Genomic DNA, 24,456 nt, shown 5'->3' on the forward strand with positions numbered 1-24,456 from the left:
AACATAAGGAATTTAAGTTTATGAAGTGAGGAAAGCTTATTTGTATTACACATCTCATGTACAAATCAAAGTACTTTTCATAAAAAAACATTTAAAAAATGAGAATACACATAACTCTCAGTGATGAAGTATAATCATCAAGCTTTAAAAAAGTCTCTACCACCAGACCCCAGGAGCACCCCAGCAGCTTCCACCACCAGACACCCAGCTTCCACCCCCAGACCCCACTAGCTCGACCCCCAGCTTCCACCACCAGAACCCAGGAGCTTCCATCACCAGACTCCTGGAGCTTCCAGCACCAGACCCCAGGAGCATTCACCACCAGACCCCAGCAAAATCACTACCAGAACACAGGAGCTTCCACCACCAGACCCCCAGCTTCCACCACCAGTCCCCGAGTAGACTCATAATATAGCTGAAGTTGTATCTAGCAGAGGATGGTTTCGATCCATCGACCTCTGGGTTATGGGCCCAGCACGCTTCCGCTGCGCCACTCTGCTGAACCACCCACTGTTCCCAAAGTCTGGTCAGGGTCCAAACAGGGGGTCTAGAGTCTAAATGGATTCAGCCAGGTCTGTGACAGTTATCCCCCACTAGCTCGACCCCCAGCTTCCACCACCAGACCCCAGAAGCTTCCACCACCAGACCCCAGCAGCTTCCACCCCCAGACCCCACTAGCTCGACCCCCAGCTTCCACCACCAGACTCCTGGAGCTTCCACCACCAGACCTCAGGAGCTTCCACCACCAGACCTCAGGAGCATTCACCACCATACCCCAGCAAAATCACCACCAGACCCCAGGAGTTTCCACCACCAGAGCTTCCACCACCAGACCCCAGGAGCTTCCACCACCAGAGCTTCCAGCACCAGACCCCAGGAGCTTCCACCACCAGACCCCAGGAGCTTCCACCACCAGAGCTTCCACCACCAGACCCCAGGAGCTTCCACCACCAGACCCCAGGAGCTTCCACCACCAGACCCCAGGAGCTTCCACCACCAGACCCCAGGAGCTTCCACCACCAGACCCCAGCAAAATCACCACCAGTCCCCAGCAGCATAACCACCAGACCCCCAGCTTCCACCACCAGTCCCCGGAGGTGCGTGGAATCCCGGACCAGCTCGACCAGAGCCTCGTGGCGAGCCGAGCCGAGAATCGGGGGGCTTCATCCGCATTCTCGTGGCGCTGAGACCGCGGAGATCCAGCCGAGAATCGCGGGGCTTACATCCGCTTACCCCTCCCCTCGGCCCAGAGAAAAACACACCACAGCCGGTCCGGAGCCACTTAGCCTCAGGCCCGAAACAAGACCTTCAACCCGGAGAAAAACTGACAGGCAGCACGTCGCTGAAAGCCACTCAGCCTCGCGGCTCACCGTCCCGCTGCCCAAAAAACCCGGCTCACCTGGAGCCACCCAAAGACCCGGCTCACCGTCCGAACCCGGGGACCCGCTCTTAAGCCCCCCCCCAACCGGCCACCGGAGTGAAAGAGCCAGCCCGCTTACTTGGACGACCAGGGCCCTGGTACCCTAAACACCCAGACGCTCCTGGTACCATGGACAGCACTCTGTCCGATGCTCAGGCGTATATTGCTTTTCACTCATGTTCTGGTTTCAGGACCTTTTGTTAGGACCTTTGGTCAGCTTGTGCAAGGAAACAAATACTGTTGCTTCCATCTGGACAAACATTTAGTTCAGTAATAAAGAATAAAACGTCAGTTAAGTGTTTTGTAGTTGTAACTAAATATGGTAAACGCTCATATGCTTCTCATAGGCTCTGTGTGAAATTCTGAGTTTGTACACTATTAGATGTGGAAAGAAACACTTCCCACTATGTTTACTTCGCAGGAAACTAAACAAAACACTTCTTAACATAGTCATGAGGAGTTGTACAAATAATGACATCACTTTATGTTTGTTATTAAATGAGACAAGGGTAGTATCTCACAGTAGACTCATAATATAGCTGAAGTTGTATCTAGCAGAGGATGGTTTCGATCCATCGACCTCTGGGTTATGGGCCCAGCACGCTTCCGCTGCGCCACTCTGCTGAACCACCCACTGTTCCCAAAGTCTGGTCAGGGTCCAAACAGGGGGTCTAGAGTCTAAATGGACTCAGCCAGGTCTGTGACAGTTATCTGCCATAGATAAGTATATGGTATATCTGAGTGTGAAGTTAAGATCAACATGTAAAAGTTCACACGCGCACACATTCTTGTATTTTCCCCTCAGGGGACCCACCTGCTCGCTCACACACACACACACACGCGCCTCCAGCATTGAGGCCGGTTAGCTCAGAAGGTCAGAGCGTGGTGCTAATAACGCCAAGGTCATGGGTTCAATCCCCATACTGGCCAAACTGCTTACTCTGCATATCTTTAAAAACTTCAGACTCTAAAGATTGTATGTTCCATTGTTAGCTTTGGTGTGCGACAATAATTCGTCAAGTCTGATAATCACCTGACTTAAAGCTAAGAGGAAATAAAGATAACTCAAACATAAGGAATTTAAGTTTATGAAGTGAGGAAAGCTTATTTGTATTACACATCTCATGTACAAATCAAAGTACTTTTCATAAAAAAACATTTAAAAAATGAGAATACACATAACTCTCAGTGATGAAGTATAATCATCAAGCTTTAAAAAAGTCTCTACCACCAGACCCCAGGAGCACCCCAGCAGCTTCCACCACCAGACACCCAGCTTCCACCCCCAGACCCCACTAGCTCGACCCCCAGCTTCCACCACCAGAACCCAGGAGCTTCCATCACCAGACTCCTGGAGCTTCCAGCACCAGACCCCAGGAGCATTCACCACCAGACCCCAGCAAAATCACTACCAGAACACAGGAGCTTCCACCACCAGACCCCCAGCTTCCACCACCAGTCCCCGAGTAGACTCATAATATAGCTGAAGTTGTATCTAGCAGAGGATGGTTTCGATCCATCGACCTCTGGGTTATGGGCCCAGCACGCTTCCGCTGCGCCACTCTGCTGAACCACCCACTGTTCCAAAAGTCTGGTCAGGGTCCAAACAGGGGGTCTAGAGTCTAAATGGATTCAGCCAGGTCTGTGACAGTTATCCCCCACTAGCTCGACCCCCAGCTTCCACCACCAGACCCCAGAAGCTTCCACCACCAGACCCCAGCAGCTTCCACCCCCAGACCCCACTAGCTCGACCCCCAGCTTCCACCACCAGACTCCTGGAGCTTCCACCACCAGACCTCAGGAGCTTCCACCACCAGACCTCAGGAGCATTCACCACCATACCCCAGCAAAATCACCACCAGACCCCAGGAGTTTCCACCACCAGCGCTTCCACCACCAGACCCCAGGAGCTTCCACCACCAGAGCTTCCAGCACCAGACCCCAGGAGCTTCCACCACCAGACCCCAGGAGCTTCCACCACCAGAGCTTCCACCACCAGACCCCAGGAGCTTCCACCACCAGACCCCAGGAGCTTCCACCACCAGACCCCAGGAGCTTCCACCACCAGACCCCAGGAGCTTCCACCACCAGACCCCAGCAAAATCACCACCAGTCCCCAGCAGCATAACCACCAGACCCCCAGCTTCCACCACCAGTCCCCGGAGGTGCGTGGAATCCCGGACCAGCTCGACCAGAGCCTCGTGGCGAGCCGAGCCGAGAATCGGGGGGCTTCATCCGCATTCTCGTGGCGCTGAGACCGCGGAGATCCAGCCGAGAATCGCGGGGCTTACATCCGCTTACCCCTCCCCTCGGCCCAGAGAAAAACACACCACAGCCGGTCCGGAGCCACTTAGCCTCAGGCCCGAAACAAGACCTTCAACCCGGAGAAAAACTGACAGGCAGCACGTCGCTGAAAGCCACTCAGCCTCGCGGCTCACCGTCCCGCTGCCCAAAAAACCCGGCTCACCTGGAGCCACCCAAAGACCCGGCTCACCGTCCGAACCCGGGGACCCGCTCTTAAGCCCCCCCCCAACCGGCCACCGGAGTGAAAGAGCCAGCCCGCTTACTTGGACGACCAGGGCCCTGGTACCCTAAACACCCAGACGCTCCTGGTACCATGGACAGCACTCTGTCCGATGCTCAGGCGTATATTGCTTTTCACTCATGTTCTGGTTTCAGGACCTTTTGTTAGGACCTTTGGTCAGCTTGTGCAAGGAAACAAATACTGTTGCTTCCATCTGGACAAACATTTAGTTCAGTAATAAAGAATAAAACGTCAGTTAAGTGTTTTGTAGTTGTAACTAAATATGGTAAACGCTCATATGCTTCTCATAGGCTCTGTGTGAAATTCTGAGTTTGTACACTATTAGATGTGGAAAGAAACACTTCCCACTATGTTTACTTCGCAGGAAACTAAACAAAACACTTCTTAACATAGTCATGAGGAGTTGTACAAATAATGACATCACTTTATGTTTGTTATTAAATGAGACAAGGGTAGTATCTCACAGTAGACTCATAATATAGCTGAAGTTGTATCTAGCAGAGGATGGTTTCGATCCATCGACCTCTGGGTTATGGGCCCAGCACGCTTCCGCTGCGCCACTCTGCTGAACCACCCACTGTTCCCAAAGTCTGGTCAGGGTCCAAACAGGGGGTCTAGAGTCTAAATGGACTCAGCCAGGTCTGTGACAGTTATCTGCCATAGATAAGTATATGGTATATCTGAGTGTGAAGTTAAGATCAACATGTAAAAGTTCACACGCGCACACATTCTTGTATTTTCCACTCAGGGGACCCACCTGCTCGCTCACACACACACACACACGCGCCGCCAGCATTGAGGCCGGTTAGCTCAGAAGGTCAGAGCGTGGTGCTAATAACGCCAAGGTCATGGGTTCAATCCCCATACTGGCCAAACTGCTTACTCTGCATATCTTTAAAAACTTCAGACTCTAAAGATTGTATGTTCCATTGTTAGCTTTGGTGTGCGACAATAATTCGTCAAGTCTGATAATCACCTGACTTAAAGCTAAGAGGAAATAAAGATAACTCAAACATAAGGAATTTAAGTTTATGAAGTGAGGAAAGCTTATTTGTATTACACATCTCATGTACAAATCAAAGTACTTTTCATAAAAAAACATTTAAAAAATGAGAATACACATAACTCTCAGTGATGAAGTATAATCATCAAGCTTTAAAAAAGTCTCTACCACCAGACCCCAGGAGCACCCCAGCAGCTTCCACCACCAGACACCCAGCTTCCACCCCCAGACCCCACTAGCTCGACCCCCAGCTTCCACCACCAGAACCCAGGAGCTTCCATCACCAGACTCCTGGAGCTTCCAGCACCAGACCCCAGGAGCATTCACCACCAGACCCCAGCAAAATCACTACCAGAACACAGGAGCTTCCACCACCAGACCCCCAGCTTCCACCACCAGTCCCCGAGTAGACTCATAATATAGCTGAAGTTGTATCTAGCAGAGGATGGTTTCGATCCATCGACCTCTGGGTTATGGGCCCAGCACGCTTCCGCTGCGCCACTCTGCTGAACCACCCACTGTTCCCAAAGTCTGGTCAGGGTCCAAACAGGGGGTCTAGAGTCTAAATGGATTCAGCCAGGTCTGTGACAGTTATCCCCCACTAGCTCGACCCCCAGCTTCCACCACCAGACCCCAGAAGCTTCCACCACCAGACCCCAGCAGCTTCCACCCCCAGACCCCACTAGCTCGACCCCCAGCTTCCACCACCAGACTCCTGGAGCTTCCACCACCAGACCTCAGGAGCTTCCACCACCAGACCTCAGGAGCATTCACCACCATACCCCAGCAAAATCACCACCAGACCCCAGGAGTTTCCACCACCAGAGCTTCCACCACCAGACCCCAGGAGCTTCCACCACCAGAGCTTCCAGCACCAGACCCCAGGAGCTTCCACCACCAGACCCCAGGAGCTTCCACCACCAGAGCTTCCACCACCAGACCCCAGGAGCTTCCACCACCAGACCCCAGGAGCTTCCACCCCCAGACCCCAGGAGCTTCCACCACCAGACCCCAGGAGCTTCCACCACCAGACCCCAGCAAAATCACCACCAGTCCCCAGCAGCATAACCACCAGACCCCCAGCTTCCACCACCAGTCCCCGGAGGTGCGTGGAATCCCGGACCAGCTCGACCAGAGCCTCGTGGCGAGCCGAGCCGAGAATCGGGGGGCTTCATCCGCATTCTCGTGGCGCTGAGACCGCGGAGATCCAGCCGAGAATCGCGGGGCTTACATCCGCTTACCCCTCCCCTCGGCCCAGAGAAAAACACACCACAGCCGGTCCGGAGCCACTTAGCCTCAGGCCCGAAACAAGACCTTCAACCCGGAGAAAAACTGACAGGCAGCACGTCGCTGAAAGCCACTCAGCCTCGCGGCTCACCGTCCCGCTGCCCAAAAAACCCGGCTCACCTGGAGCCACCCAAAGACCCGGCTCACCGTCCGAACCCGGGGACCCGCTCTTAAGCCCCCCCCCAACCGGCCACCGGAGTGAAAGAGCCAGCCCGCTTACTTGGACGACCAGGGCCCTGGTACCCTAAACACCCAGACGCTCCTGGTACCATGGACAGCACTCTGTCCGATGCTCAGGCGTATATTGCTTTTCACTCATGTTCTGGTTTCAGGACCTTTTGTTAGGACCTTTGGTCAGCTTGTGCAAGGAAACAAATACTGTTGCTTCCATCTGGACAAACATTTAGTTCAGTAATAAAGAATAAAACGTCAGTTAAGTGTTTTGTAGTTGTAACTAAATATGGTAAACGCTCATATGCTTCTCATAGGCTCTGTGTGAAATTCTGAGTTTGTACACTATTAGATGTGGAAAGAAACACTTCCCACTATGTTTACTTTGCAGGAAACTAAACAAAACACTTCTTAACATAGTCATGAGGAGTTGTACAAATAATGACATCACTTTATGTTTGTTATTAAATGAGACAAGGGTAGTATCTCACAGTAGACTCATAATATAGCTGAAGTTGTATCTAGCAGAGGATGGTTTCGATCCATCGACCTCTGGGTTATGGGCCCAGCACGCTTCCGCTGTGCCACTCTGCTGAACCACCCACTGTTCCCAAAGTCTGGTCAGGGTCCAAACAGGGGGTCTAGAGTCTAAATGGACTCAGCCAGGTCTGTGACAGTTATCTGCCATAGATAAGTATATGGTATATCTGAGTGTGAAGTTAAGATCAACATGTAAAAGTTCACACGCGCACACATTCTTGTATTTTCCACTCAGGGGACCCACCTGCTCGCTCACACACACACACACACGCGCCGCCAGCATTGAGGCCGGTTAGCTCAGAAGGTCAGAGCGTGGTGCTAATAACGCCAAGGTCATGGGTTCAATCCCCATACTGGCCAAACTGCTTACTCTGCATATCTTTAAAAACTTCAGACTCTAAAGATTGTATGTTCCATTGTTAGCTTTGGTGTGCGACAATAATTCGTCAAGTCTGATAATCACCTGACTTAAAGCTAAGAGGAAATAAAGATAACTCAAACATAAGGAATTTAAGTTTATGAAGTGAGGAAAGCTTATTTGTATTACACATCTCATGTACAAATCAAAGTACTTTTCATAAAAAAACATTTAAAAAATGAGAATACACATAACTCTCAGTGATGAAGTATAATCATCAAGCTTTAAAAAAGTCTCTACCACCAGACCCCAGGAGCACCCCAGCAGCTTCCACCACCAGACACCCAGCTTCCACCCCCAGACCCCACTAGCTCGACCCCCAGCTTCCACCACCAGAACCCAGGAGCTTCCATCACCAGACTCCTGGAGCTTCCAGCACCAGACCCCAGGAGCATTCACCACCAGACCCCAGCAAAATCACTACCAGAACACAGGAGCTTCCACCACCAGACCCCCAGCTTCCACCACCAGTCCCCGAGTAGACTCATAATATAGCTGAAGTTGTATCTAGCAGAGGATGGTTTCGATCCATCGACCTCTGGGTTATGGGCCCAGCACGCTTCCGCTGCGCCACTCTGCTGAACCACCCACTGTTCCCAAAGTCTGGTCAGGGTCCAAACAGGGGGTCTAGAGTCTAAATGGATTCAGCCAGGTCTGTGACAGTTATCCCCCACTAGCTCGACCCCCAGCTTCCACCACCAGACCCCAGAAGCTTCCACCACCAGACCCCAGCAGCTTCCACCCCCAGACCCCACTAGCTCGACCCCCAGCTTCCACCACCAGACTCCTGGAGCTTCCACCACCAGACCTCAGGAGCTTCCACCACCAGACCTCAGGAGCATTCACCACCATACCCCAGCAAAATCACCACCAGACCCCAGGAGTTTCCACCACCAGAGCTTCCACCACCAGACCCCAGGAGCTTCCACCACCAGAGCTTCCAGCACCAGACCCCAGGAGCTTCCACCACCAGACCCCAGGAGCTTCCACCACCAGAGCTTCCACCACCAGACCCCAGGAGCTTCCACCACCAGACCCCAGGAGCTTCCACCACCAGACCCCAGAAGCTTCCACCACCAGACCCCAGCAGCTTCCACCCCCAGACCCCAGCAAAATCACCACCAGTCCCCAGCAGCATAACCACCAGACCCCCAGCTTCCACCACCAGTCCCCGGAGGTGCGTGGAATCCCGGACCAGCTCGACCAGAGCCTCGTGGCGAGCCGAGCCGAGAATCGGGGGGCTTCATCCGCATTCTCGTGGCGCTGAGACCGCGGAGATCCAGCCGAGAATCGCGGGGCTTACATCCGCTTACCCCTCCCCTCGGCCCAGAGAAAAACACACCACAGCCGGTCCGGAGCCACTTAGCCTCAGGCCCGAAACAAGACCTTCAACCCGGAGAAAAACTGACAGGCAGCACGTCGCTGAAAGCCACTCAGCCTCGCGGCTCACCGTCCCGCTGCCCAAAAAACCCGGCTCACCTGGAGCCACCCAAAGAGCCGGCTCACCGTCCGAACCCGGGGACCCGCTCTTAAGCCCCCCCCCAACCGGCCACCGGAGTGAAAGAGCCAGCCCGCTTACTTGGACGACCAGGGCCCTGGTACCCTAAACACCCAGACGCTCCTGGTACCATGGACAGCACTCTGTCCGATGCTCAGGCGTATATTGCTTTTCACTCATGTTCTGGTTTCAGGACCTTTTGTTAGGACCTTTGGTCAGCTTGTGCAAGGAAACAAATACTGTTGCTTCCATCTGGACAAACATTTAGTTCAGTAATAAAGAATAAAACGTCAGTTAAGTGTTTTGTAGTTGTAACTAAATATGGAAAACGCTCATATGCTTCTCATAGGCTCTGTGTGAAATTCTGAGTTTGTACACTATTAGATGTGGAAAGAAACACTTCCCACTATGTTTACTTTGCAGGAAACTAAACAAAACACTTCTTAACATAGTCATGAGGAGTTGTACAAATAATGACATCACTTTATGTTTGTTATTAAATGAGACAAGGGTAGTATCTCACAGTAGACTCATAATATAGCTGAAGTTGTATCTAGCAGAGGATGGTTTCGATCCATCGACCTCTGGGTTATGGGCCCAGCACGCTTCCGCTGCGCCACTCTGCTGAACCACCCACTGTTCCCAAAGTCTGGTCAGGGTCCAAACAGGGGGTCTAGAGTCTAAATGGACTCAGCCAGGTCTGTGACAGTTATCTGCCATAGATAAGTATATGGTATATCTGAGTGTGAAGTTAAGATCAACATGTAAAAGTTCACACGCGCACACATTCTTGTATTTTCCCCTCAGGGGACCCACCTGCTCGCTCACACACACACACACACGCGCCTCCAGCATTGAGGCCGGTTAGCTCAGAAGGTCAGAGCGTGGTGCTAATAACGCCAAGGTCATGGGTTCAATCCCCATACTGGCCAAACTGCTTACTCTGCATATCTTTAAAAACTTCAGACTCTAAAGATTGTATGTTCCATTGTTAGCTTTGGTGTGCGACAATAATTCGTCAAGTCTGATAATCACCTGACTTAAAGCTAAGAGGAAATAAAGATAACTCAAACATAAGGAATTTAAGTTTATGAAGTGAGGAAAGCTTATTTGTATTACACATCTCATGTACAAATCAAAGTACTTTTCATAAAAAAACATTTAAAAAATGAGAATACACATAACTCTCAGTGATGAAGTATAATCATCAAGCTTTAAAAAAGTCTCTACCACCAGACCCCAGGAGCACCCCAGCAGCTTCCACCACCAGACACCCAGCTTCCACCCCCAGACCCCACTAGCTCGACCCCCAGCTTCCACCACCAGAACCCAGGAGCTTCCATCACCAGACTCCTGGAGCTTCCAGCACCAGACCCCAGGAGCATTCACCACCAGACCCCAGCAAAATCACTACCAGAACACAGGAGCTTCCACCACCAGACCCCCAGCTTCCACCACCAGTCCCCGAGTAGACTCATAATATAGCTGAAGTTGTATCTAGCAGAGGATGGTTTCGATCCATCGACCTCTGGGTTATGGGCCCAGCACGCTTCCGCTGCGCCACTCTGCTGAACCACCCACTGTTCCCAAAGTCTGGTCAGGGTCCAAACAGGGGGTCTAGAGTCTAAATGGATTCAGCCAGGTCTGTGACAGTTATCCCCCACTAGCTCGACCCCCAGCTTCCACCACCAGACCCCAGAAGCTTCCACCACCAGACCCCAGCAGCTTCCACCCCCAGACCCCACTAGCTCGACCCCCAGCTTCCACCACCAGACTCCTGGAGCTTCCACCACCAGACCTCAGGAGCTTCCACCACCAGACCTCAGGAGCATTCACCACCATACCCCAGCAAAATCACCACCAGACCCCAGGAGTTTCCACCACCAGAGCTTCCACCACCAGACCCCAGGAGCTTCCACCACCAGAGCTTCCAGCACCAGACCCCAGGAGCTTCCACCACCAGACCCCAGGAGCTTCCACCACCAGAGCTTCCACCACCAGACCCCAGGAGCTTCCACCACCAGACCCCAGGAGCTTCCACCACCAGACCCCAGGAGCTTCCACCACCAGACCCCAGGAGCTTCCACCACCAGACCCCAGCAAAATCACCACCAGTCCCCAGCAGCATAACCACCAGACCCCCAGCTTCCACCACCAGTCCCCGGAGGTGCGTGGAATCCCGGACCAGCTCGACCAGAGCCTCGTGGCGAGCCGAGCCGAGAATCGGGGGGCTTCATCCGCATTCTCGTGGCGCTGAGACCGCGGAGATCCAGCCGAGAATCGCGGGGCTTACATCCGCTTACCCCTCCCCTCGGCCCAGAGAAAAACACACCACAGCCGGTCCGGAGCCACTTAGCCTCAGGCCCGAAACAAGACCTTCAACCCGGAGAAAAACTGACAGGCAGCACGTCGCTGAAAGCCACTCAGCCTCGCGGCTCACCGTCCCGCTGCCCAAAAAACCCGGCTCACCTGGAGCCACCCAAAGACCCGGCTCACCGTCCGAACCCGGGGACCCGCTCTTAAGCCCCCCCCCAACCGGCCACCGGAGTGAAAGAGCCAGCCCGCTTACTTGGACGACCAGGGCCCTGGTACCCTAAACACCCAGACGCTCCTGGTACCATGGACAGCACTCTGTCCGATGCTCAGGCGTATATTGCTTTTCACTCATGTTCTGGTTTCAGGACCTTTTGTTAGGACCTTTGGTCAGCTTGTGCAAGGAAACAAATACTGTTGCTTCCATCTGGACAAACATTTAGTTCAGTAATAAAGAATAAAACGTCAGTTAAGTGTTTTGTAGTTGTAACTAAATATGGTAAACGCTCATATGCTTCTCATAGGCTCTGTGTGAAATTCTGAGTTTGTACACTATTAGATGTGGAAAGAAACACTTCCCACTATGTTTACTTTGCAGGAAACTAAACAAAACACTTCTTAACATAGTCATGAGGAGTTGTACAAATAATGACATCACTTTATGTTTGTTATTAAATGAGACAAGGGTAGTATCTCACAGTAGACTCATAATATAGCTGAAGTTGTATCTAGCAGAGGATGGTTTCGATCCATCGACCTCTGGGTTATGGGCCCAGCACGCTTCCGCTGCGCCACTCTGCTGAACCACCCACTGTTCCCAAAGTCTGGTCAGGGTCCAAACAGGGGGTCTAGAGTCTAAATGGACTCAGCCAGGTCTGTGACAGTTATCTGCCATAGATAAGTATATGGTATATCTGAGTGTGAAGTTAAGATCAACATGTAAAAGTTCACACGCGCACACATTCTTGTATTTTCCCCTCAGGGGACCCACCTGCTCGCTCACACACACACACACGCGCCGCCAGCATTGAGGCCGGTTAGCTCAGAAGGTCAGAGTGTGGTGCTAATAACGCCAAGGTCATGGGTTCAATCCCCATACTGGCCAAACTGCTTACTCTGCATATCTTTAAAAACTTCAGACTCTAAAGATTGTATGTTCCATTGTTAGCTTTGGTGTGCGACAATAATTCGTCAAGTCTGATAATCACCTGACTTAAAGCTAAGAGGAAATAAAGATAACTCAAACATAAGGATTTTAAGTTTATGAAGTGAGGAAAGCTTATTTGTATTACACATCTCATGTACAAATCAAAGTACTTTTCATAAAAAAACATTTAAAAAATGAGAATACACATAACTCTCAGTGATGAAGTATAATCATCAAGCTTTAAAAAAGTCTCTACCACCAGACCCCAGGAGCACCCCAGCAGCTTCCACCACCAGACACCCAGCTTCCAACCCCAGACCCCACTAGCTCGACCCCCAGCTTCCACCACCAGAACCCAGGAGCTTCCATCACCAGACTCCTGGAGCTTCCAGCACCAGACCCCAGGAGCATTCACCACCAGACCCCAGCAAAATCACTACCAGAACACAGGAGCTTCCACCACCAGACCCCCAGCTTCCACCACCAGTCCCCGAGTAGACTCATAATATAGCTGAAGTTGTATCTAGCAGAGGATGGTTTCGATCCATCGACCTCTGGGTTATGGGCCCAGCACGCTTCCGCTGCGCCACTCTGCTGAACCACCCACTGTTCCCAAAGTCTGGTCAGGGTCCAAACAGGGGGTCTAGAGTCTAAATGGATTCAGCCAGGTCTGTGACAGTTATCCCCCACTAGCTCGACCCCCAGCTTCCACCACCAGACCCCAGAAGCTTCCACCACCAGACCCCAGCAGCTTCCACCCCCAGACCCCACTAGCTCGACCCCCAGCTTCCACCACCAGACTCCTGGAGCTTCCACCACCAGACCTCAGGAGCTTCCACCACCAGACCTCAGGAGCATTCACCACCATACCCCAGCAAAATCACCACCAGACCCCAGGAGTTTCCACCACCAGAGCTTCCACCACCAGACCCCAGGAGCTTCCACCACCAGAGCTTCCAGCACCAGACCCCAGGAGCTTCCACCACCAGACCCCAGGAGCTTCCACCACCAGAGCTTCCACCACCAGACCCCAGGAGCTTCCACCACCAGACCCCAGGAGCTTCCACCACCAGACCCCAGGAGCTTCCACCACCAGACCCCAGGAGCTTCCACCACCAGACCCCAGCAAAATCACCACCAGTCCCCAGCAGCATAACCACCAGACCCCCAGCTTCCACCACCAGTCCCCGGAGGTGCGTGGAATCCCGGACCAGCTCGACCAGAGCCTCGTGGCGAGCCGAGCCGAGAATCGGGGGGCTTCATCCGCATTCTCGTGGCGCTGAGACCGCGGAGATCCAGCCGAGAATCGCGGGGCTTACATCCGCTTACCCCTCCCCTCGGCCCAGAGAAAAACACACCACAGCCGGTCCGGAGCCACTTAGCCTCAGGCCCGAAACAAGACCTTCAACCCGGAGAAAAACTGACAGGCAGCACGTCGCTGAAAGCCACTCAGCCTCGCGGCTCACCGTCCCGCTGCCCAAAAAACCCGGCTCACCTGGAGCCACCCAAAGACCCGGCTCACCGTCCGAACCCGGGGACCCGCTCTTAAGCCCCCCCCCAACCGGCCACCGGAGTGAAAGAGCCAGCCCGCTTACTTGGACGACCAGGGCCCTGGTACCCTAAACACCCAGACGCTCCTGGTACCATGGACAGCACTCTGTCCGATGCTCAGGCGTATATTGCTTTTCACTCATGTTCTGGTTTCAGGACCTTTTGTTAGGACCTTTGGTCAGCTTGTGCAAGGAAACAAATACTGTTGCTTCCATCTGGACAAACATTTAGTTCAGTAATAAAGAATAAAACGTCAGTTAAGTGTTTTGTAGTTGTAACTAAATATGGTAAACGCTCATATGCTTCTCATAGGCTCTGTGTGAAATTCTGAGTTTGTACACTATTAGATGTGGAAAGAAACACTTCCCACTATGTTTACTTTGCAGGAAACTAAACAAAACACTTCTTAACATAGTCATGAGGAGTTGTACAAATAATGACATCACTTTATGTTTGTTATTAAATGAGACAAGGGTAGTATCTCACAGTAGACTCATAATATAGCTGAAGTTGTATCTAGCAGAGGATGGTTTCGATCCATCGACCTCTGGGTTATGGGCCCAGCACGCTTCCGCTGCGCCACTCTGCTGAACCACCCACTGTTCCCAAAGTCTGGTCAGGGTCCAAACAGGGGGTCTAGAGTCTAAATGGACTCAGCCAGGTCTGTGACAGTTATCTGCCATAGATAAGTATATGGTATATCTGAGTGTGAAGTTAAGATCAACATGTAAAAGTTCACACGCGCACACATTCTTGTATTTTCCCCTCAGGGGACCCACCTGCTCGCTCACACACACACACACGCGCCGCCAGCATTGAGGCCGGTTAGCTCAGAAGGTCAGAGTGTGGTGCTAATAACGCCAAGGTCATGGGTTCAATCCCCATACTGGCCAAACTGCTTACTCTGCATATCTTTAAAAACTTCAGACTCTAAAGATTGTATGTTCCATTGTTAGCTTTGGTGTGCGACAATAATTCGTCAAGTCTGATAATCACCTGACTTAAAGCTAAGAGGAAATAAAGATAACTCAAACATAAGGATTTTAAGTTTATGAAGTGAGGAAAGCTTATTTGTATTACACATCTCATGTACAAATCAAAGTACTTTTCATAAAAAAACATTTAAAAAATGAGAATACACATAACTCTCAGTGATGAAGTATAATCATCAAGCTTTAAAAAAGTCTCTACCACCAGACCCCAGGAGCACCCCAGCAGCTTCCACCACCAGACACCCAGCTTCCAACCCCAGACCCCACTAGCTCGACCCCCAGCTTCCACCACCAGAACCCAGGAGCTTCCATCACCAGACTCCTGGAGCTTCCAGCACCAGACCCCAGGAGCATTCACCACCAGACCCCAGCAAAATCACTACCAGAACACAGGAGCTTCCACCACCAGACCCCCAGCTTCCACCACCAGTCCCCGAGTAGACTCATAATATAGCTGAAGTTGTATCTAGCAGAGGATGGTTTCCACCCATCGACCTCTGGGTTATGGGCCCAGCACGCTTCCGCTGCGCCACTCTGCTGAACCACCCACTGTTCCCAAAGTCTGGTCAGGGTCCAAACAGGGGGTCTAGAGTCTAAATGGATTCAGCCAGGTCTGTGACAGTTATCCCCCACTAGCTCGACCCCCAGCTTCCACCACCAGACCCCAGAAGCTTCCACCACCAGACCCCAGCAGCTTCCACCCCCAGACCCCACTAGCTCGACCCCCAGCTTCCACCACCAGACTCCTGGAGCTTCCACCACCAGACCTCAGGAGCTTCCACCACCAGACCTCAGGAGCATTCACCACCATACCCCAGCAAAATCACCACCAGACCCCAGGAGTTTCCACCACCAGAGCTTCCACCACCAGACCCCAGGAGCTTCCACCACCAGAGCTTCCAGCACCAGACCCCAGGAGCTTCCACCACCAGACCCCAGGAGCTTCCACCACCAGAGCTTCCACCACCAGACCCCAGGAGCTTCCACCACCAGACCCCAGGAGCTTCCACCACCAGACCCCAGGAGCTTCCACCACCAGACCCCAGGAGCTTCCACCACCAGACCCCAGCAAAATCACCACCAGTCCCCAGCAGCATAACCACCAGACCCCCAGCTTCCACCACCAGTCCCCGGAGGTGCGTGGAATCCCGGACCAGCTCGACCAGAGCCTCGTGGCGAGCCGAGCCGAGAATCGGGGGGCTTCATCCGCATTCTCGTGGCGCTGAGACCGCGGAGATCCAGCCGAGAATCGCGGGGCTTACATCCGCTTACCCCTCCCCTCGGCCCAGAGAAAAACACACCACAGCCGGTCCGGAGCCACTTAGCCTCAGGCCCGAAACAAGACCTTCAACCCGGAGAAAAACTGACAGGCAGCACGTCGCTGAAAGCCACTCAGCCTCGCGGCTCACCGTCCCGCTGCCCAAAAAACCCGGCTCACCTGGAGCCACCCAAAGACCCGGCTCACCGTCCGAACCCGGGGACCCGCTCTTAAGCCCCCCCCCAACCGGCCACCGGAGTGAAAGAGCCAGCCCGCTTACTTGGACGACCAGGGCCCTGGTACCCTAAACACCCAGACGCTCCTGGTACCATGGACAGCACTCTGTCCGATGCTCAGGCGTATATTGCTTTTCACTCATGTTCTGGTTTCAGGACCTTTTGTTAGGACCTTTGGTCAGCTTGTGCAAGGAAACAAATACTGTTGCTTCCATCTGGACAAACATTTAGTTCAGTAATAAAGAATAAAACGTCAGTTAAGTGTTTTGTAGTTGTAACTAAATATGGTAAACGCTCATATGCTTCTCATAGGCTCTGTGTGAAATTCTGAGTTTGTACACTATTAGATGTGGAAAGAAACACTTCCCACTATGTTTACTTTGCAGGAAACTAAACAAAACACTTCTTAACATAGTCATGAGGAGTTGTACAAATAATGACATCACTTTATGTTTGTTATTAAATGAGACAAGGGTAGTATCTCACAGTAGACTCATAATATAGCTGAAGTTGTATCTAGCAGAGGATGGTTTCGATCCATCGACCTCTGGGTTATGGGCCCAGCACGCTTCCGCTGCGCCACTCTGCTGAACCACCCACTGTTCCCAAAGTCTGGTCAGGGTCCAAACAGGGGGTCTAGAGTCTAAATGGACTCAGCCAGGTCTGTGACAGTTATCTGCCATAGATAAGTATATGGTATATCTGAGTGTGAAGTTAAGATCAACATGTAAAAGTTCACACGCGCACACATTCTTGTATTTTCCCCTCAGGGGACCCACCTGCTCGCTCACACACACACACACACACGCGCCGCCAGCATTGAGGCCGGTTAGCTCAGAAGGTCAGAGCGTGGTGCTAATAACGCCAAGGTCATGGGTTCAATCCCCATACTGGCCAAACTGCTTACTCTGCATATCTTTAAAAACTTCAGACTCTAAAGATTGTATGTTCCATTGTTAGCTTTGGTGTGCGACAATAATTCGTCAAGTCTGATAATCACCTGACTTAAAGCTAAGAGGAAATAAAGATAACTCAAACATAAGGAATTTAAGTTTATGAAGTGAGGAAAGCTTATTTGTATTACACATCTCATGTACAAATCAAAGTACTTTTCATAAAAAAACATTTAAAAAATGAGAATACACATAACTCTCAGTGATGAAGTATAATCATCAAGCTTTAAAAAAGTCTCTACCACCAGACCCCAGGAGCACCCCAGCAGCTTCCACCACCAGACACCCAGCTTCCACCCCCAGACCCCACTAGCTCGACCCCCAGCTTCCACCACCAGAACCCAGGAGCTTCCATCACCAGACTCCTGGAGCTTCCAGCACCAGACCCCAGGAGCATTCACCACCAGACCCCAGCAAAATCACTACCAGAACACAGGAGCTTCCACCACCAGTCCCCGAGTAGACTCATAATATAGCTGAAGTTGTATCTAGCAGAGGATGGTTTCGATCCATCGACCTCTGGGTTATGGGCCCAGCACGCTTCCGCTGCGCCACTCTGCTGAACCACCCACTGTTCCCAAAGTCTGGTCAGGGTCCAAACAGGGGGTCTAGAGTCTAAATGGATTCAGCCAGGTCTGTGACAGTTATCCCCCACTAGCTCGACCCCCAGCTTCCACCACCAGACCCCAGAAGCTTCCACCACCAGACCCCAGCAGCTTCCACCCCCAGACCCCACTAGCTCGACCCCCAGCTTCCACCACCAGACTCCTGGAGCTTCCACCACCAGACCTCAGGAGCTTCCACCACCAGACCTCAGGAGCATTCACCACCATACCCCAGCAAAATCACCACCAGACCCCAGGAGTTTCCACCACCAGAGCTTCCACCACCAGACCCCAGGAGCTTCCACCACCAGAGCTTCCAGCACCAGACCCCAGGAGCTTCCACCACCAGACCCCAGGAGCTTCCACCACCAGAGCTTCCACCACCAGACCCCAGGAGCTTCCACCACCAGACCCCAGGAGCTTCCACCACCAGACCCCAGGAGCTTCCACCACCAGACCCCAGGAGCTTCCACCACCAGACCCCAGCAAAATCACCACCAGTCCCCAGCAGCATAACCACCAGACCCCCAGCTTCCACCACCAGTCCCCGGAGGTGCGTGGAATCCCGGACCAGCTCGACCAGAGCCTCGTGGCGAGCCGAGCCGAGAATCGGGGGGCTTCATCCGCATTCTCGTGGCGCTAAGACCGCGGAGATCCAGCCGAGAATCGCGGGGCTTACATCCGCTTACCCCTCCCCTCGGCCCAGAGAAAAACACACCACAGCCGGTCCGGAGCCACTTAGCCTCAGGCCCGAAACAAGACCTTCAACCCGGAGAAAAACTGACAGGCAGCACGTCGCTGAAAGCCACTCAGCCTCGCGGCTCACCGTCCCGCTGCCCAAAAAACCCGGCTCACCTGGAGCCACCCAAAGACCCGGCTCACCGTCCGAACCCGGGGACCCGCTCTTAAGCCCCCCCCCAACCGGCCACCGGAGTGAAAGAGCCAGCCCGCTTACTTGGACGACCAGGGCCCTGGTACCCTAAACACCCAGACGCTCCTGGTACCATGGACAGCACTCTGTCCGATGCTCAGGCGTATATTGCTTTTCACTCATGTTCTGGTTTCAGGACCTTTTGTTAGGACCTTTGGTCAGCTTGTGCAAGGAAACAAATACTGTTGCTTCCATCTGGACAAACATTTAGTTCAGTAATAAAGAATAAAACGTCAGTTAAGTGTTTTGTAGTTGTAACTAAATATGGTAAACGCTCATATGCTTCTCATAGGCTCTGTGTGAAATTCTGAGTTTGTACACTATTAGATGTGGAAAGAAACACTTCCCACTATGTTTACTTTGCAGGAAACTAAACAAAACACTTCTTAACATAGTCATGAGGAGTTGTACAAATAATGACATCACTTTATGTTTGTTATTAAATGAGACAAGGGTAGTATCTCACAGTAGACTCATAATATAGCTGAAGTTGTATCTAGCAGAGGATGGTTTCGATCCATCGACCTCTGGGTTATGGGCCCAGCACGCTTCCGCTGCGCCACTCTGCTGAACCACCCACTGTTCCCAAAGTCTGGTCAGGGTCCAAACAGGGGGTCTAGAGTCTAAATGGACTCAGCCAGGTCTGTGACAGTTATCTGCCATAGATAAGTATATGGTATATCTGAGTGTGAAGTTAAGATCAACATGTAAAAGTTCACACGCGCACACATTCTTGTATTTTCCCCTCAGGGGACCCACCTGCTCGCTCACACACACACACACACACGCGCCGCCAGCATTGAGGCCGGTTAGCTCAGAAGGTCAGAGCGTGGTGCTAATAACGCCAAGGTCATGGGTTCAATCCCCATACTGGCCAAACTGCTTACTCTGCATATCTTTAAAAACTTCAGACTCTAAAGATTGTATGTTCCATTGTTAGCTTTGGTGTGCGACAATAATTCGTCAAGTCTGATAATCACCTGACTTAAAGCTAAGAGGAAATAAAGATAACTCAAACATAAGGAATTTAAGTTTATGAAGTGAGGAAAGCTTATTTGTATTACACATCTCATGTACAAATCAAAGTACTTTTCATAAAAAAACATTTAAAAAATGAGAATACACATAACTCTCAGTGATGAAGTATAATCATCAAGCTTTAAAAAAGTCTCTACCACCAGACCCCAGGAGCACCCCAGCAGCTTCCACCACCAGACACCCAGCTTCCACCCCCAGACCCCACTAGCTCGACCCCCAGCTTCCACCACCAGAACCCAGGAGCTTCCATCACCAGACTCCTGGAGCTTCCAGCACCAGACCCCAGGAGCATTCACCACCAGACCCCAGCAAAATCACTACCAGAACACAGGAGCTTCCACCACCAGTCCCCGAGTAGACTCATAATATAGCTGAAGTTGTATCTAGCAGAGGATGGTTTCGATCCATCGACCTCTGGGTTATGGGCCCAGCACGCTTCCGCTGCGCCACTCTGCTGAACCACCCACTGTTCCCAAAGTCTGGTCAGGGTCCAAACAGGGGGTCTAGAGTCTAAATGGATTCAGCCAGGTCTGTGACAGTTATCCCCCACTAGCTCGACCCCCAGCTTCCACCACCAGACCCCAGAAGCTTCCACCACCAGACCCCAGCAGCTTCCACCCCCAGACCCCACTAGCTCGACCCCCAGCTTCCACCACCAGACTCCTGGAGCTTCCACCACCAGACCTCAGGAGCTTCCACCACCAGACCTCAGGAGCATTCACCACCATACCCCAGCAAAATCACCACCAGACCCCAGGAGTTTCCACCACCAGAGCTTCCACCACCAGACCCCAGGAGCTTCCACCACCAGAGCTTCCAGCACCAGACCCCAGGAGCTTCCACCACCAGACCCCAGGAGCTTCCACCACCAGAGCTTCCACCACCAGACCCCAGGAGCTTCCACCACCAGACCCCAGGAGCTTCCACCACCAGACCCCAGGAGCTTCCACCACCAGACCCCAGGAGCTTCCACCACCAGACCCCAGCAAAATCACCACCAGTCCCCAGCAGCATAACCACCAGACCCCCAGCTTCCACCACCAGTCCCCGGAGGTGCGTGGAATCCCGGACCAGCTCGACCAGAGCCTCGTGGCGAGCCGAGCCGAGAATCGGGGGGCTTCATCCGCATTCTCGTGGCGCTGAGACCGCGGAGATCCAGCCGAGAATCGCGGGGCTTACATCCGCTTACCCCTCCCCTCGGCCCAGAGAAAAACACACCACAGCCGGTCCGGAGCCACTTAGCCTCAGGCCCGAAACAAGACCTTCAACCCGGAGAAAAACTGACAGGCAGCACGTCGCTGAAAGCCACTCAGCCTCGCGGCTCACCGTCCCGCTGCCCAAAAAACCCGGCTCACCTGGAGCCACCCAAAGACCCGGCTCACCGTCCGAACCCGGGGACCCGCTCTTAAGCCCCCCCCCAACCGGCCACCGGAGTGAAAGAGCCAGCCCGCTTACTTGGACGACCAGGGCCCTGGTACCCTAAACACCCAGACGCTCCTGGTACCATGGACAGCACTCTGTCCGATGCTCAGGCGTATATTGCTTTTCACTCATGTTCTGGTTTCAGGACCTTTTGTTAGGACCTTTGGTCAGCTTGTGCAAGGAAACAAATACTGTTGCTTCCATCTGGACAAACATTTAGTTCAGTAATAAAGAATAAAACGTCAGTTAAGTGTTTTGTAGTTGTAACTAAATATGGTAAACGCTCATATGCTTCTCATAGGCTCTGTGTGAAATTCTGAGTTTGTACACTATTAGATGTGGAAAGAAACACTTCCCACTATGTTTACTTTGCAGGAAACTAAACAAAACACTTCTTAACATAGTCATGAGGAGTTGTACAAATAATGACATCACTTTATGTTTGTTATTAAATGAGACAAGGGTAGTATCTCACAGTAGACTCATAATATAGCTGAAGTTGTATCTAGCAGAGGATGGTTTCGATCCATCGACCTCTGGGTTATGGGCCCAGCACGCTTCCGCTGCGCCACTCTGCTGAACCACCCACTGTTCCCAAAGTCTGGTCAGGGTCCAAACAGGGGGTCTAGAGTCTAAATGGACTCAGCCAGGTCTGTGACAGTTATCTGCCATAGATAAGTATATGGTATATCTGAGTGTGAAGTTAAGATCAACATGTAAAAGTTCACACGCGCACACATTCTTGTATTTTCCCCTCAGGGGACCCACCTGCTCGCTCACACACACACACACACGCGCCGCCAGCATTGAGGCCGGTTAGCTCAGAAGGTCAGAGCGTGGTGCTAATAACGCCAAGGTCATGGGTTCAATCCCCATACTGGCCAAACTGCTTACTCTGCATATCTTTAAAAACTTCAGACTCTAAAGATTGTATGTTCCATTGTTAGCTTTGGTGTGCGACAATAATTCGTCAAGTCTGATAATCACCTGACTTAAAGCTAAGAGGAAATAAAGATAACTCAAACATAAGGAATTTAAGTTTATGAAGTGAGGAAAGCTTATTTGTATTACACATCTCATGTACAAATCAAAGTACTTTTCATAAAAAAACATTTAAAAAATGAGAATACACATAACTCTCAGTGATGAAGTATAATCATCAAGCTTTAAAAAAGTCTCTACCACCAGACCCCAGGAGCACCCCAGCAGCTTCCACCACCAGACACCCAGCTTCCACCCCCAGACCCCACTAGCTCGACCCCCAGCTTCCACCACCAGAACCCAGGAGCTTCCATCACCAGACTCCTGGAGCTTCCAGCACCAGACCCCAGGAGCATTCACCACCAGACCCCAGCAAAATCACTACCAGAACACAGGAGCTTCCACCACCAGACCCCCAGCTTCCACCACCAGTCCCCGAGTAGACTCATAATATAGCTGAAGTTGTATCTAGCAGAGGATGGTTTCGATCCATCGACCTCTGGGTTATGGGCCCAGCACGCTTCCGCTGCGCCACTCTGCTGAACCACCCACTGTTCCCAAAGTCTGGTCAGGGTCCAAACAGGGGGTCTAGAGTCTAAATGGATTCAGCCAGGTCTGTGACAGTTATCCCCCACTAGCTCGACCCCCAGCTTCCACCACCAGACCCCAGAAGCTTCCACCACCAGACCCCAGCAGCTTCCACCCCCAGACCCCACTAGCTCGACCCCCAGCTTCCACCACCAGACTCCTGGAGCTTCCACCACCAGACCTCAGGAGCTTCCACCACCAGACCTCAGGAGCATTCACCACCATACCCCAGCAAAATCACCACCAGACCCCAGGAGTTTCCACCACCAGAGCTTCCACCACCAGACCCCAGGAGCTTCCACCACCAGAGCTTCCAGCACCAGACCCCAGGAGCTTCCACCACCAGACCCCAGGAGCTTCCACCACCAGAGCTTCCACCACCAGACCCCAGGAGCTTCCACCACCAGACCCCAGGAGCTTCCACCACCAGACCCCAGGAGCTTCCACCACCAGACCCCAGGAGCTTCCACCACCAGACCCCAGCAAAATCACCACCAGTCCCCAGCAGCATAACCACCAGACCCCCAGCTTCCACCACCAGTCCCCGGAGGTGCGTGGAATCCCGGACCAGCTCGACCAGAGCCTCGTGGCGAGCCGAGCCGAGAATCGGGGGGCTTCATCCGCATTCTCGTGGCGCTGAGACCGCGGAGATCCAGCCGAGAATCGCGGGGCTTACATCCGCTTACCCCTCCCCTCGGCCCAGAGAAAAACACACCACAGCCGGTCCGGAGCCACTTAGCCTCAGGCCCGAAACAAGACCTTCAACCCGGAGAAAAACTGACAGGCAGCACGTCGCTGAAAGCCACTCAGCCTCGCGGCTCACCGTCCCGCTGCCCAAAAAACCCGGCTCACCTGGAGCCACCCAAAGACCCGGCTCACCGTCCGAACCCGGGGACCCGCTCTTAAGCCCCCCCCCAACCGGCCACCGGAGTGAAAGAGCCAGCCCGCTTACTTGGACGACCAGGGCCCTGGTACCCTAAACACCCAGACGCTCCTGGTACCATGGACAGCACTCTGTCCGATGCTCAGGCGTATATTGCTTTTCACTCATGTTCTGGTTTCAGGACCTTTTGTTAGGACCTTTGGTCAGCTTGTGCAAGGAAACAAATACTGTTGCTTCCATCTGGACAAACATTTAGTTCAGTAATAAAGAATAAAACGTCAGTTAAGTGTTTTGTAGTTGTAACTAAATATGGTAAACGCTCATATGCTTCTCATAGGCTCTGTGTGAAATTCTGAGTTTGTACACTATTAGATGTGGAAAGAAACACTTCCCACTATGTTTACTTTGCAGGAAACTAAACAAAACACTTCTTAACATAGTCATGAGGAGTTGTACAAATAATGACATCACTTTATGTTTGTTATTAAATGAGACAAGGGTAGTATCTCACAGTAGACTCATAATATAGCTGAAGTTGTATCTAGCAGAGGATGGTTTCGATCCATCGACCTCTGGGTTATGGGCCCAGCACGCTTCCGCTGCGCCACTCTGCTGAACCACCCACTGTTCCCAAAGTCTGGTCAGGGTCCAAACAGGGGGTCTAGAGTCTAAATGG

General features: G+C 52.2%; 9 non-coding genes across 9 annotated transcripts; all 9 read left to right on the forward strand.

Moving 5' to 3' along the window:
• The first annotated feature begins 2,276 nt into the window (after window positions 1–2,276).
• Window positions 2,277–2,350, forward strand: trnai-aau (transfer RNA isoleucine (anticodon AAU)). Its single transcript has one exon. It is a non-coding gene; the product is annotated as a tRNA-Ile (tRNA).
• Window positions 2,351–4,764: 2,414 nt separating this feature from the next.
• trnai-aau (transfer RNA isoleucine (anticodon AAU)) lies at window positions 4,765–4,838 on the forward strand. The gene has a single exon. It is a non-coding gene; the product is annotated as a tRNA-Ile (tRNA).
• Window positions 4,839–7,252: 2,414 nt separating this feature from the next.
• Window positions 7,253–7,326, forward strand: trnai-aau (transfer RNA isoleucine (anticodon AAU)). Its single transcript has one exon. It is a non-coding gene; the product is annotated as a tRNA-Ile (tRNA).
• A 2,414-nt stretch (window positions 7,327–9,740) lies between these two features.
• On the forward strand, window positions 9,741–9,814 carry trnai-aau (transfer RNA isoleucine (anticodon AAU)). The gene has a single exon. It is a non-coding gene; the product is annotated as a tRNA-Ile (tRNA).
• Window positions 9,815–12,226: 2,412 nt separating this feature from the next.
• trnai-aau (transfer RNA isoleucine (anticodon AAU)) lies at window positions 12,227–12,300 on the forward strand. Its single transcript has one exon. It is a non-coding gene; the product is annotated as a tRNA-Ile (tRNA).
• Window positions 12,301–14,712: 2,412 nt separating this feature from the next.
• trnai-aau (transfer RNA isoleucine (anticodon AAU)) lies at window positions 14,713–14,786 on the forward strand. The gene has a single exon. It is a non-coding gene; the product is annotated as a tRNA-Ile (tRNA).
• Window positions 14,787–17,202: 2,416 nt separating this feature from the next.
• On the forward strand, window positions 17,203–17,276 carry trnai-aau (transfer RNA isoleucine (anticodon AAU)). Its single transcript has one exon. It is a non-coding gene; the product is annotated as a tRNA-Ile (tRNA).
• Window positions 17,277–19,671: 2,395 nt separating this feature from the next.
• Window positions 19,672–19,745, forward strand: trnai-aau (transfer RNA isoleucine (anticodon AAU)). The gene has a single exon. It is a non-coding gene; the product is annotated as a tRNA-Ile (tRNA).
• A 2,393-nt stretch (window positions 19,746–22,138) lies between these two features.
• trnai-aau (transfer RNA isoleucine (anticodon AAU)) lies at window positions 22,139–22,212 on the forward strand. Its single transcript has one exon. It is a non-coding gene; the product is annotated as a tRNA-Ile (tRNA).
• The last annotated feature ends 2,244 nt before the right edge of the window (window positions 22,213–24,456 follow it).

Source organism: Cololabis saira, unplaced genomic scaffold (genome assembly GCF_033807715.1).
Source record: "Cololabis saira isolate AMF1-May2022 unplaced genomic scaffold, fColSai1.1 scf036, whole genome shotgun sequence".
Classification (NCBI taxonomy): domain Eukaryota; kingdom Metazoa; phylum Chordata; class Actinopteri; order Beloniformes; family Belonidae; genus Cololabis; species Cololabis saira.